This window comes from Setaria italica, chromosome V (genome assembly GCF_000263155.2).
Source record: "Setaria italica strain Yugu1 chromosome V, Setaria_italica_v2.0, whole genome shotgun sequence".
Taxonomy (NCBI): Eukaryota; Viridiplantae; Streptophyta; class Magnoliopsida; order Poales; family Poaceae; genus Setaria; species Setaria italica.
In genome coordinates, this window is record NC_028454.1 from 3,005,067 (window position 1) to 3,018,007 (window position 12,941).

Consider the following 12,941-nt stretch of genomic DNA (forward strand, 5'->3'; position numbering starts at 1 on the left):
TATTCTAAATGATTCTGCAAATATCCAAGACATTTGATCCATCCAAAATTAATTATTCGTGGGACCAGTCCAATTCATTTCTTTCTTTGTCCCGGCTTCGATATCTTTCTTTGCATTGCATCCATGTAACCTATGAAAATTCTACAAGTGCTCATTCTTGATATACATATTAGTCATAATGATAATGTTATTATTCAATCACCAAAATCACAATCATAGCTTAGAAGACCAATTTTCTTATAGGACTGCAAGAGGCAAGCCACCCAAGTAAGCCCATCCCCTTATCTCTAATGTCGCATGCGCTACAACAGGGGAATCCATGTCGCGATCGAATTCCCCTATGCCTCATGCGAGTAAAGCCCTCCGTGATTTGAATCAATCGATCTCACGAACTAATTATCTCCTGACTCCGCATGAACAGAACCCTAGAAGTCGCAAACCAAATTTGGGAACAAATTGATACGCTATGGTTCGATTACTCACCTCAATCTCATCGTTGTTTAGGTGCATCAATGCAGTTCCAATCTCCAGTTCTTGCGACGCACAGACCAGAGGGAGGAGAGGAGCGAATCGTCGCGTTGGCTTCTGATTGACGCGGCTCGGCTCGAGTGGCGCGGGTCCGCTCTGGTGGGCTCGGCACGACTAGTGCTCTAGTTCCACGTCAGCCGTCAATGTTCCGAACAATAAGGGCCTGTTTGGTAGAGCTCCAGTTCTGAAAAAACAGCTTCAAATCCATAGATCCAGCTAGCTCCACCATAGAGCTGCTCCACCGTGGATCTAATATCTCAAAAAGTGTTTGGTACAGCTCCATTCATGTCTTTATCTCACTAGCAATTTGGGACCATGCATCAGAATAAAAAAACATCTCCTTCCTGGTGTTGTTGCACGCACGGTTGAGGTGCTAGCGGGCACGGCCTCGCCGGTGGCAAGACGGCCTCACGCGCGCTCGCGGGCGCGGCCTCACCGGCAGCCAGGCAGCCGGGTGCGGGGTGGGGCTTCGGCGGGCGGGGCGGTGCTCCGACGGGCGGAGCGGGGCGGCTGGCGGGCGCGGCCTCACCGGCGGCCGGGTGCGGGCCGGGGCTCCGGCGAGCGGGACGACGGTCCGGCAGGCGGGGCAGGGCGAGCGGGCAGGCGCGGCCCCGTCGGCGGCCAGGCGGGCGGGTGCGGGATGGGGCTCCGGCGGGCGGGACGGTGCTCGAGCGGGCAGGGCGCGTTGGCCGCCGGCGGAGCGAGACGGTGCTCCGACGGGTACGGGACGGCGCTCCGGCGGGCAGGGCGCGGCGGGGTTGCGGCGAGTGAGGCGCGGCCATGGCAGCGCGAGCAGAGAAGGAAGCTATGAAGAAATAGAACGAACCGGTCATTTTCCACTAATGAGTGGCAGTGGTGGGTAATTTCCTCCAACTCCACCAAATTTGATTTCGTGAAGCACCCCCTGAGGTGCTCCACCAAATCCATGGATCTGGGGGTAGATCCACCGTTTTCGTGGAGCAGATCTGTGGTGGAGTTGCTGGATCTAAAACCATTTGGCTGAAAAAATCTAAAGCAGAGCTGTTTTTTAGGATCTGGAGCTGTGTGGAGGCCGTAAAACATTGTTAATAATCACGCCGTCGCTACGAACTAATCTAGTAAAGCCCTTAAGGAGCTGTAAAAAAGAAGGATACAGGGAAAACCTGTTTTCTAAAACTATTGGGAGCCAATGGTCAAAGTCAAGTCCGGCGCAAATTAAAATCATGTAGTAAGAGACAGTATATAATCATCGTAGCCTATGAAGTTTGCATTATCTATGAATTTCGGCAAGGTTCTTCTTCTACGCAACGCTGGCTTCCTGCGTACTTCCTTTGAAAAATAATTCTTGCGTACTGAAACAAACGGTTTATCCGGAAGCTAACTATTGCACTTGCCCAGTCTTGTCTTTCTTATTGGCGGCATGTGCGCATGGTGTTTTGTATATTGCTACTTGCTGTTGCTACGACCAGTTCAGAACTTGGATAGGACAGAGTGGCAGATGTATACACAATCATGCGTACCATTTTGTAGCTCATCACGCATGCATGGTGCCTGCGTACCATGCAGAAAATGACAGGCTTTGAAGTTTGAAACGGGAAGCAAACATCGATCGAGGCTGCGTATGCATACGTGTGTTGTGCTAACGATTTGATTTTCTTTTCTTTTTTGTTGGGCCTGTAGGTTTTGAACAAATATGTCCTTGAGAGGTTTCACAAAAGCAAAACAAATATATCCTTGAGAAATGTCAATCTCCGGAGGAATAGTGTGGACTGTTAGTTGCGCCATACCATATGAGTTTCCCTTTCAGCTAGTCGTTTTTGTGGTCATTGATTTGCCATGCACAACTCCACCAAAACTAGTTAATCAAGTTTACTCTCTTTCTTTTGATAATGGAAATAGTATACGGCTTCAAACCCCTCGTTAAGGGAGAATCACTTTACACAACTGTTACACGCAACAGTTAAACACACTACATGCTCCAAAAACTTAATTTCAAGACAGCAACAAAATTGTTAAAAACCAATCCGTAAATTAAAAGATCATCGATGAGAGGCGAAGAAGTGAAGAGCCACCATCTCTAGCGACTGCCATGCTTGATCATCATCGCGTTTTGATCCTCATTGCAGCAGCTTTGTCCAGCGATGAAGCTAGTATGTTCCCCTAAATAAAACTGTATAAGAATTTTCTATTGGCATTTATAAAAAAAATCTTAACCATTTTAAATTGTTAGTCATACTGAGTGCAGGGCAACAGAGCGATCGCAATGACTCATAACTCAGATGGCTAAAACAAAAAGTGAAATAGTCAGTTTCTATGCTAACGGATGGCAGTTTAACGGCATCCATGAATGAATGACTGAAACTTGATGACTATTATCCGACGGTTCTTTAAAAGCCGTAGATTTTGTTGTTTTGGTTTGCAGTCAGTTAAGGAAGTTCTTTGCTAATCCGGCCGTTTTTGTTGACACAAAATATAGACGTCCCTACCCGAGCCATTTGAATTTGGTTTGTTAAACGGTAACATGAGCCAAAAAGTCAAACAAATAGCGTCACATTCGAGTCTCTCTTTTTGTTAGTGTGTCTGACACATCACAGTGCTAAGCCCGAAGGTCAACCTTACACGGCATATGACTTCCCTCCACTAACACGAGAATACCGTTATCCGAGCATATAAGATTATCCGAGCATATAAGGTCCTGAGAGCAAGTCTTATCCCTCTAACACTTACAAGAGCTCGTACGCTCGATCTTGCTCGCCTGTGGATCGAGAGACGAGAGGAGCACGCATTCGGATAGCTAGCGACGACCATGGAGTCAACGGTGCGGAGGACGAGCAGGTCGTACGTGCGCCCGGCTGCGGACACCCCGTCCGGCTCGCTGGAGCTCTCCGCCGTCGACCGCATTGTGGAGATGCGGCACATGGTGCGCTCGCTGCACGTGTTCAGGCCCCGGCACCGTGTCCGCGGCGAGGAGGAAGATGAGTAGCGCTCCCCGGCGCGCGTGGTCCGGGAGGCGCTCGCGAAGGCGCTGGTGGACTACTACCCGTTCGCGGGCCGGCTCGTCGACGGCGCCGGCGGGCCGGCGACCGCCCGCGTGGAGTGCACCGGCGAGGGCGCGTGGTTCGTGGAGGCCGTCGCCGGCTGCAGCCTGGAGGACGTTGCCTTCCTCGACCATCACCCGTTCGCCATCCCCGCGGATGATCTTCTCCCGGACGCCGCGCCGGGCGTGCAGCCCGTCGGCATCCCGCTCATGATGCAGGTACATGCCAGTTCCATGGTTGTTGCATTTCTGGCATCACTGTGTGGATCCGATGATTTTACTTTACCACCTGCAGGTGACGGAGTTCACTTGCGGCGGCTTCGTGGTTGGCCTGAGCTCGAGCCACACCCTCACTGACGGCCTGGGCGCGGGCCAGTTCATCAACGCCATCGCCGACTACGCCCGCGGCCTCCCCAAGCCCCGGGTAAGCCCGATCTGGGCACGCGAGCTCGTCCCGAGCCCGCGGAAGCTGCTGCACTTAGGGCCTTCTCCCGGCCCGCCAACGTCCCAGTTCCGGTACCTCACCGTGGACCTGACCCCCGACAGCGTCGACAGGGTCAGGTCCCAGTTCCACGCGGCGACGGGGCAGCGCTGCTCCACGTTCGACGTCGCCGTCGCCAAAGTATGGCAGGCACGGACGCGGTCGCTGCGGCTACCCGACCCGTCGGTGCCCGTGACGCTCTGCTTCTTCGCCAACGCGCGCCACGTCCTGCCCAAGGACGACGGCGCCGGCGCCGCGGGGTTCTACGGAAACTGCTTCTACCCGGTCACGGTGACCGCCGAGGCCGGGGCGGTGGAGCGCGCGGACGTTGCCGGCGTGGTGGGCATAGTCCGGGACGCCAAGGCGCAGCTGGCCACGGAGTTCGCGAGGTGGGCGGCAGGGGAACTCGCGGCGGAGGAGGCCCCGTACGAGCTGTGGTGGAGGCATGAGCCGCTGTTCGTTTCGGACTGGAGGCGGCTGGGGTTCCTGGAGGCGGACTACGGGTGGGGCACGCCGTTGCATGTCGCGCCGTTGGCGGCCCTCCAGTTCATGCCCGTAGCCCTCATCGTTGCGCCGCCGACGCCGAGGAGGGGCGTCCGGATCACGACGCAGTGCGTTGAGGAGGAGCACATGCCGGCGTTCAGGGAGGAGATGAAGGCACCACGGGAATGACTCTGCTCGGTGATTGGCGGTAAGTTTAGGCGGTTTTCATCCCTGTTGTGGGCTCATGGATCCATGTGCTCTCCCCTGATTGACCGAAGGTGTGTTTCTTAGCTATCTTGGCTTGTGCTTTCTCTCATTTTTGTGTTATTTCACCTGCACTCAAATAATCTCTAAGGACATGTGAACCTACACTATTCGAAACTAAATATACGTGTAAGAAATCCTAGTTCTCCCTTATTCTTGAGAATATTGACGAGCATATTTGGTACTTAATGATCGTCAACACCCACTCGCTTCTAGGAGGGCCTAGCAAGCATCAATCCTGCATGCTAGGGAGGACTCATACGAGCTGGAGTGGAGGCGTGTTGGGGATGGCGGCCAATGCAGACATGCGGCCATGGCGGCAGGGGAAACCTTCCCCTAACACGGTTACCGTACCCCTGCAGTGTTCCGGCCCGCTCGCTTTTGAGAGGGTTCATTATTAAGTTGTCCTTCTACAAATGCATATGTTATACTTGTTTTCTCCACTTGAAGTAGTATTGCAATTTGCACTTGATCTGCAGCACTGACCGGGCATTTCTTTGGAGGAATGAGCTACAAAATTGAAAAAAGAGTTATTTCAAAAAAATTGAAAAAGAACAAAGCTATCAATCTGTCGACATAACGACAGGAATCTATCATAACGTTCTTTTCTAGCTCAAGTTAAAACGACAGACGGATGCATGAATCTGTGCTGTTTAATTTTAATCCACTATATTAGACTAGTTACAGATTTTAGATTGATAAAATTTTGTCTTAACAGATTTTAATAAGCCGGTTTGCGGGCAAGGGATTGAACTTCATTCCAAACGAGCTAGCACGATCCAGCGCCTAATCATAAAGTTTTCCGAAACTGCCGTGAAGATATGTTCGTTTCCGGTCACTTGCAGCTGGCCGGAGGCGGGGTGCCATCTTCCACCAACTACATTTCGCCGTCTCTCCGTTTATTGTCCCCTTCGACCCGGCCATCTTCTTGCCGCCATTGGTGATCACTTCGTCAACATTGCCCTCTTCCTCCTACTGGCGCTGCGATCCACTGATGACCAAGAAGCACGTAATCCATTGCCATCATGGGTTGTTGCTTGGCGCTTTTTTTTGGGGAATGTGTAGTGTCTATAACACAGTCGACATCTCTCCTACATACCGGGGATGTGGATGTGCCCATGGACTCGGGACTGTATGGTTAGGATTTAGGGTTCGCCGCTCGCTAACAGAAGTAATGTAGCTTATTCTTCCAAGCTAAATTTATCGATACTTTAACGTACGTAGTTGGCACCCTCTCTATCGCTTACAACCGTGTAGTGCCGGCTAGCCCCCGATCGAGTTGCGAGTTCGGTCAAGGCTTTTCATAAGAGAAGAATAAAAAAAAAAGGCGATGCATATAGCTCCTGCAAAGTAAAGCGAGAAAGGAGCATTGGCAAAGTTGTTAGCGCAGGTAACTGAAAAGTCTTTCATATGCTATCAGCTATCGTATCGCGTTGTGGTGAGAATGAGACTCCATATATACTGTCCAACTAGACCTTAATTAATATTTATCTACAAACTGAGTAGCTAGCAAGGTTCCTTGTGCTGTAATTCCCCTATCTGGATTCAGTACTTGACTTGGCACATATGCTCGTACTAATGGGGAATGGACCTTTCGTCCACTGCATTAGTGTCGGTTGGTTTTTAACCCAGTACTGATATGAGTATTAGTACCGAGTCTAACGGATAGTTCCCTAGGAGGTCCCCGTGACCCCCATTAGTACCGGTTGGGGGCTCCACCCTACTAAAGGTCTCCCATTAGTACCGGGTGGAGCCTCCACCCAGTACTAAAGACCCTCAGGCTCCACTCGGTACTAAAGAGCTCCCATCCACCTTATCCATCCCCTCGGCCCGCTACTCGCTCCTGGCCGCCCCCTCCACCTTATCTTCCTCTATCTCTCACTCCTCTCTCTCTCAGCACCGCCCCTTCCCCCTTCCTCTTCCTATCACCGGCACCTCCTCTGCCTCCCCTCATCCTCCCCACTCCGCTCGCCCCTCACCGGCAATGAGGAGCAATGGCGGGGCGAGGTGAGGCAGCGGCGGGCGGGGCAATCCGCTTGCCCGTCACCATCAATGAGGAGCAGCAGCGGGGCGAGGTGAGGCGACGGTGGGTGGGCGACGGCGGGCGGGGCGAGGTGAGGTGGTGGTGGGCGATAGTGGGGCGAGGCAAGTAGCGGCGGGGGGGCAAGGGCAGGGCTCGGGCTCAGGGAGGCGGGGTACGTGTGGCGGAATACCTCGGATTAACTTAGCTAAAGCACGGTTAAGTCACCTAACATGCGAATCTCATGCTTTAATCAAGTTAACTCGACGATCCGTCGGATTTCATCCAATTAAACCACTTAAACAGGACCGAGTTAGCATAGCTCACACGAAGGTGAGTGGTTTCAGAGAATACAACAGATCAAAAGATTAGTCCAACGATTCATTACACACTGGTTTGAAATCAGAGTTTTACAAGGTTCGAAAGCAACGGAAGATAAAAATATAGCGGAAGCTAGCGCCGGGGTCGGATGTCCCTGGTGAGGCCAAACAGGACATCAGTGATCCCGTTCCTCGCCGTCCGAGGAGGGATCCCACTCGACCGTCCACCCAGGAGGAAGCTGGGGCGGCCAAGTGCCAACAGCAGCAAACTCAGAAGCTTCAACTTCACCTGAAAAGAGATGCCACAAGCAAGGCTGAGCTGCTAAGCTCAACAAGACTTAACCGGCCGGTGGGAAAAACTACTCCACCACTTCTAGACATGCAAGGCTCTTTGGCTGAGGGGTTTTGTTTGCCAAAAAGCAGCTATATTAGGTCCTTACTTTCAATGTTTTAGCTCCGATTCTAAGTTCATTAATCAGCCTACTTTTGCAACTTATGCTAGGCAACACAGATCCAAACATAATGTGCATATAACTCAACCTCAAGTTCATATCATCATCATGTTCCATCTTTACTCAGTGTAGCATAGCGATCAAGCAGTCTCAAACTGTGAGAGGCAGACGAATCGATTCGAGTTCCTTAACCATGCATGGCGAACCTAACCTCACGACATCCGTGCACCACCGAGGGTCGCTTCCTGTGTCGGCTGTCCCCATCAATTCCCTGACCCGTGTCGAGCCCACCTCTCTTGGTGCAAGGTTCCACAGACCCAGCCTCTGCCGTTCCGTGACCACACTTGCCACCACATGCGGCCGCAGGGGAAACTCTGTTCCAGAGACAGTAGATCGAACCGCTCACGTCCAGGTTCCATCAGGTACTAGGCTTCCCCATCCCATAATGGATATGAGATTAGTACTTTCAAACACTTGATCACGAACACCACCACTGTTGGACCTTAAACAGATTCAAGTAAACAGACGGGGTGATCAGCCGACCACCAAAAGAGTTCACCAAGCCCTGCCCCGTCCATCGTCCTTATAGTTGTAACTAGAAGGAGAACAACCAACTCCTATAACTCGCGAGTGACAGGAAATCACTCGACTTCTGCCGAGCCCTATTAAGCATTGCAACTACTCGGACTCAACAGACTAGTGTTCAGATCAAGGGAACTAAGTCATGCATCTATAGTTTCAAACAACTCCTATAACGTAAATGCACATACATATGAAGGAAGGCATGTGCAAGTTTAGAAAGTTGGGGTCATGCTCCAGGGCTTGCCTTCAAGCGGGGTGGAGGCAAACTGGTCCTCTGCGGGTTCGGCTTCAGCTCCTGCGTTCGGCGGCTCAGCTACTGTTCCGTCTTCTAGCGCCGGATGCAGTTCGTATGTGCCGTCGGCGAGATTTAGCTCTACACGGAAGTGCAAATGCAGGGGTTAAACATTTAGACGGTTATTTCAACAACACTTGCACGTTTTAGCTCAGGCACTTGTAGCAAAGCTACAGGAAAGGTAGAGGAATCCAACTTCAGTTGGTGGAGAATCGGATAAAAGGGTTAGATTGGGAGAAACTTATGAGCTGACCCTTAGACTTAAGGAATAATTGTACCGTGGTCCTTAGACTTAACACAGAGAAGTCCCCGAAATTTTACACAGATACCCTCGGGTCAAAGAAAAAGATACAGCCGAGCCCTCGGGCGAGGCGGATAGGGGTCGGCGAAACAGACAGGGTCGGGCGAACCGCGAAGGGGTTAGCAGCTTACCTTTAGGCCTACTGGTGAAGTCTTGGGGTCGGGAAGGAGCAGACTTAGGCGAAAGGACTAAGGCGCTAAGACTTGGATGGCGGCGAGGTTCGACGGTGCTCCGGCGGCGGCGGGGCTTCTTGTGGACCACAAGCAAACTCTAGCACCGTCCGGAGGAACAGGCGGCTGGTGGGTTGGGAGAAGCGTCTTGAGCGGAGAGAGGAACTTTCTCAAGAGCTTAAGCGCGGCAGTGCTCAAGTGCGAGTAGAGTAAGGTGCGGCGAAGCAGCGATGACAAAGGAAACTCCGGTAGGGGCTCTGGTACTCCTTTTTATAGCTGCGTGGAAGAGAGAGAGAGAGAGAGAGAGAGAGAGAGAGAGAGAGAGTTTGAGCCGCGCGAAGATTGGGAAGAAAAGGATGGAGTGCTCTGCCTTGGCGGCGATTGAGCGGCGATGGGCGGTGAAGCAGATCTTCGGGGACATGGTCTTGGGTCATTGGGCACTGGAGACAAGCCGGCGCAGGCGCGGCTTTGCCGGGATTAAGAGTTGGCGAAGGCGAGCAGGGTCTAGTCGCATCAAGCGGCGGATTGTGGGCAGCGACTTGACTGGCATGTGACAAGAAGGAAGGCACTGCAAGCGAGGTTGCAGCAGGCGAGGTGACAGGGCGAGCGGCGGCACGAGCGAGCGCAGAACAGCGGCTTGCCGGGGCACATCACTGGCGAGGCGGAAAAAGAAGCTGTTTCTGCCGGGGCCGTGGTTGGCGAGGGCGGTATCGTTGTGGAGCACGCACATGGGCGATGTGACTGTGGAGAGGCGGAAAAGCCGGAGGACATCGGGGCTTGCGGCCGGGGATCCGGGCGAGGTGATGGGTGCGGGATGCGAGGCGGTCTAGCGCGGCAGCGGCAAAACCTCTGCCACGATGGTGACAGTGCGCCTTGGCACGACCGACGAGGGTGCGAGCGAGACGAGGCGAGGCAGAAAGGGCTGCAGGGGCTTCCGCACGCGATCGGGAGGGAGGCACGCTAATCTATCTTGTCGCGGCCGGCGACTGGGCGAGGCGGCGCGCGTCGGAGAGGTTAAGCCACGCGGCGGGGAAGCTCTGAAGTGGAGCGCACACTGGCTCTGGCGCATTTGACTCGAGAGATCCAGGGGATCTGGTTGTGGGTCCACCTTCCAGACTCTGGCTCTCCCACAGCTCTAAGATTTGGAGAAACACCGGGTTTTGGGACATAGGGAGAACCGGCGGTTTGGCTGGGTTTCAGGGGTCGGACCGATGGAAACTGCAGATTTGGGATTAGCCTTGAGATTAACTCAGCTGGTTAACCAAGGTCGTTACAGTATGGGTCGAGCTCGGGCTCGGGCCGACGGGGTGCAGCTCGAGCGGGGTGGGATTTCTTTTTTTATTTTTTAATACCCCCTTTAGTACCGGTTATTTAGAACCGAACTAACAATACTGGTTGCGGAACCGGTACTAAGGGGGTTCCCAACCGGTACTGATGGGGCTTTCCCCAGTAGTGTCGTATGTTTTTTTTTAATTTAACCAGTGTTATTCTCTCAGTGGTAGGCGATGTGCCTGTTGACAGCGAGACGCTTGTGCTGATTTCATCAGGTAGTGTGTTTTGGAAAATTAAATTAAATTAATATTTGTCCTAATTAGTAAGTACAACAATCGTCTACTAGTGAAAAAGAATTATCCATGCTATTGACTGCCTTGGCATGGACTAGCAAATTACTTATACTACGATCCATGATGAATTTTTTTTGTGACGTTTTCAAAAAACGTCACTTATTGCACTCATCAATGGCAATCAGCTAGTTTTCGTCATGGATTCACAGTTGTGGATATCAAGCCCAAAACATAGTGACATTTTCTCAATTTTGTCACAATCCGACCCACAACACTATGACGTTTCAGCAAGTTCGTCATAGACAATATATTAGAAATCGACATGTTCCAGATGGGAAAAATAGAAAATCAGCAAAAAATATAAAAAAATGGAGGTCAAGTATTGACCCTGGTACCTCTAAACTAGGAAGATCCGCACCTACCTACCATTGAGCTACTTCTTGTTTTGTTCATTTTTTTGGTATGTAGAATTTTTATACATTTCTCTTGGCCTATTGCTTGTGTGGCAACCATAGGGGCATAGGGCAAGGATGCCAGGTCACCCTGCCGCGCTCGCGACGTCACCGGCCGCCTGCCCACGCCAGGTCACCCGCCTGCCCGGAGGGTTCGAACCCAGGACCTAAGACCATAACAAAGCCATCCTCACCACTACGCCACTTGTTGGTTTGTATTAACTTTGGACATATTGTTTTAAATGTTCATTATGTGGCGGTGTGGCGAGGTTCTGCCGACTAGGGCTCATTTGTCAGCTATTGCACCGAAACTATATAACCAAGAAAACATTGTGCCCTTGCAGGATCGAACCTGCGACCTCTCACCTACAGCGAACAAGTTTTACCACTGCGTTACTAGCATGTTTGTGAGTACATCGATGAAATTTTTTCTTATACATTATTCTTACTCTCAAAATACATGAGCCAAAATACATCGACTGCTACCAGCCACATGCCCGCCGACTAGCATCTGCATTGGCCCCGCCGCATCCCGCACCGCTGCCGCCGTGGCGGAGTGATCCTGCACCGATGGATCCGAGTCTTGAGCGGCTTCGACATGCCTCAGTTGATGGCCACCTCACCTCCATTGTCGCGGCAGCATGACATCCCCTCAGCAGCGAGAATGAGGCACCCCTTCTTCCTCACCTGAACATAGGCGTTTTCCCCGCTCAAGGCACCCCTTCTTCCTCACCTGAACACCGGCCGGCATCCATGGTAAATCTCGAGCTGTGTTATTTTCTTGACTTTGTTGAATGTAGGATTTAAATTTGTGCCGAAGTTTTCATTTGTGGTTTTTCTGCAAGGCTTGATCAGATGGATCAAAGTTGCAGATTGTTTTCCCCTGAACACATTGATGGTGTCAATGAATTTATGAGTTTCATTCAAGGAAAGTTCAGTAACAATGTTGAAATTCTATGCCCATGCAGTATATGCCTTAATCAAAAGTACCTTTGTCAACCTCTTGTGAAGAAGCACATTTTGATGAATGGCATGGAAAGTAGTTATACTCGGTGGATGGAGAAAATCTGGATGAAGTCAATCAAGATGATGATACAAATCCTCATGACAATGGTGATGGTTCCATAAATGGGGAAGGTGTGATAGAGGGTGAAAGCTTTGGTGCTGATCATTTGGAAGAGATGTTAGGAGAACTACACACTACAGCAGAACAAGCCAGATAGGATGGAGAAAATCTGGATGAAGACAATCAGGATGATGATGCAGATCCTCATGACAAAGAGTCATTTCTCAAAATAGTAATGAAAGAGGCAAAGCGTCAACTATATCCTGGTTGTACCAAATTTTCAAGGTTCTCTTTTGTGGTGAAGCTTCTTCATATGAAGTTATTATATAGGATAAGCAATTCTACTTTTTCCGCAATATTGAACCTATTGGCTGAAGCATTCCCAAATGCAATACACTCCCCAAATCAAATCATAAAGCAAAGAATCTTTTAAAGGAATTAGGTCTTGGATATGATTCAATAATTGTGTGCTGTTTAGAAAGGAATATGCCAAGCATGACAATTGCCCTGTTTGTGGTCTGTCAAGATGGAAAGACCCAAAAAGAAAGAAGATTCCACGGGAAGTGTTGCGGCATTTTCCATTGGAACCTAGGCTAAAGAGAATGTTTGTGACTAAAGAAGTATCGGAAGAAGCACAATGGCACAAGTTAAAGCGGCAGCCCAGTGAGAAGGAAATGAGCTGCCCAGCTGATGGTGAGGCATGGCAAGATTTCGACAGAGAATTTTTGAATTTTGCAAAAGATGTAAGAAACCTTAGGATTGGTCTTGCTACTGATGGGTTCAATCCATTTTCAGAAAAGGACACAAAATATAGCATGTGGCCTGTATTTGTGGTGCCGTACAACCTTCTACCTTGGGCTTGCATGCAGGAGTCAAACTTCATGATGGCTTTGCGTATTCCAGGTCCTTGGGAAGGATTTTGATGTATTTTTAGAACCCCTTATACAAA

At 50.9% G+C, this 12,941-nt stretch overlaps 1 pseudogene; it reads left to right on the forward strand.

The window, feature by feature from the left end:
- The first annotated feature begins 3,193 nt into the window (after window positions 1-3,193).
- LOC101782155 lies at window positions 3,194-5,239 on the forward strand (annotated as a pseudogene).
- Window positions 5,240-12,941: the final 7,702 nt, after the last annotated feature.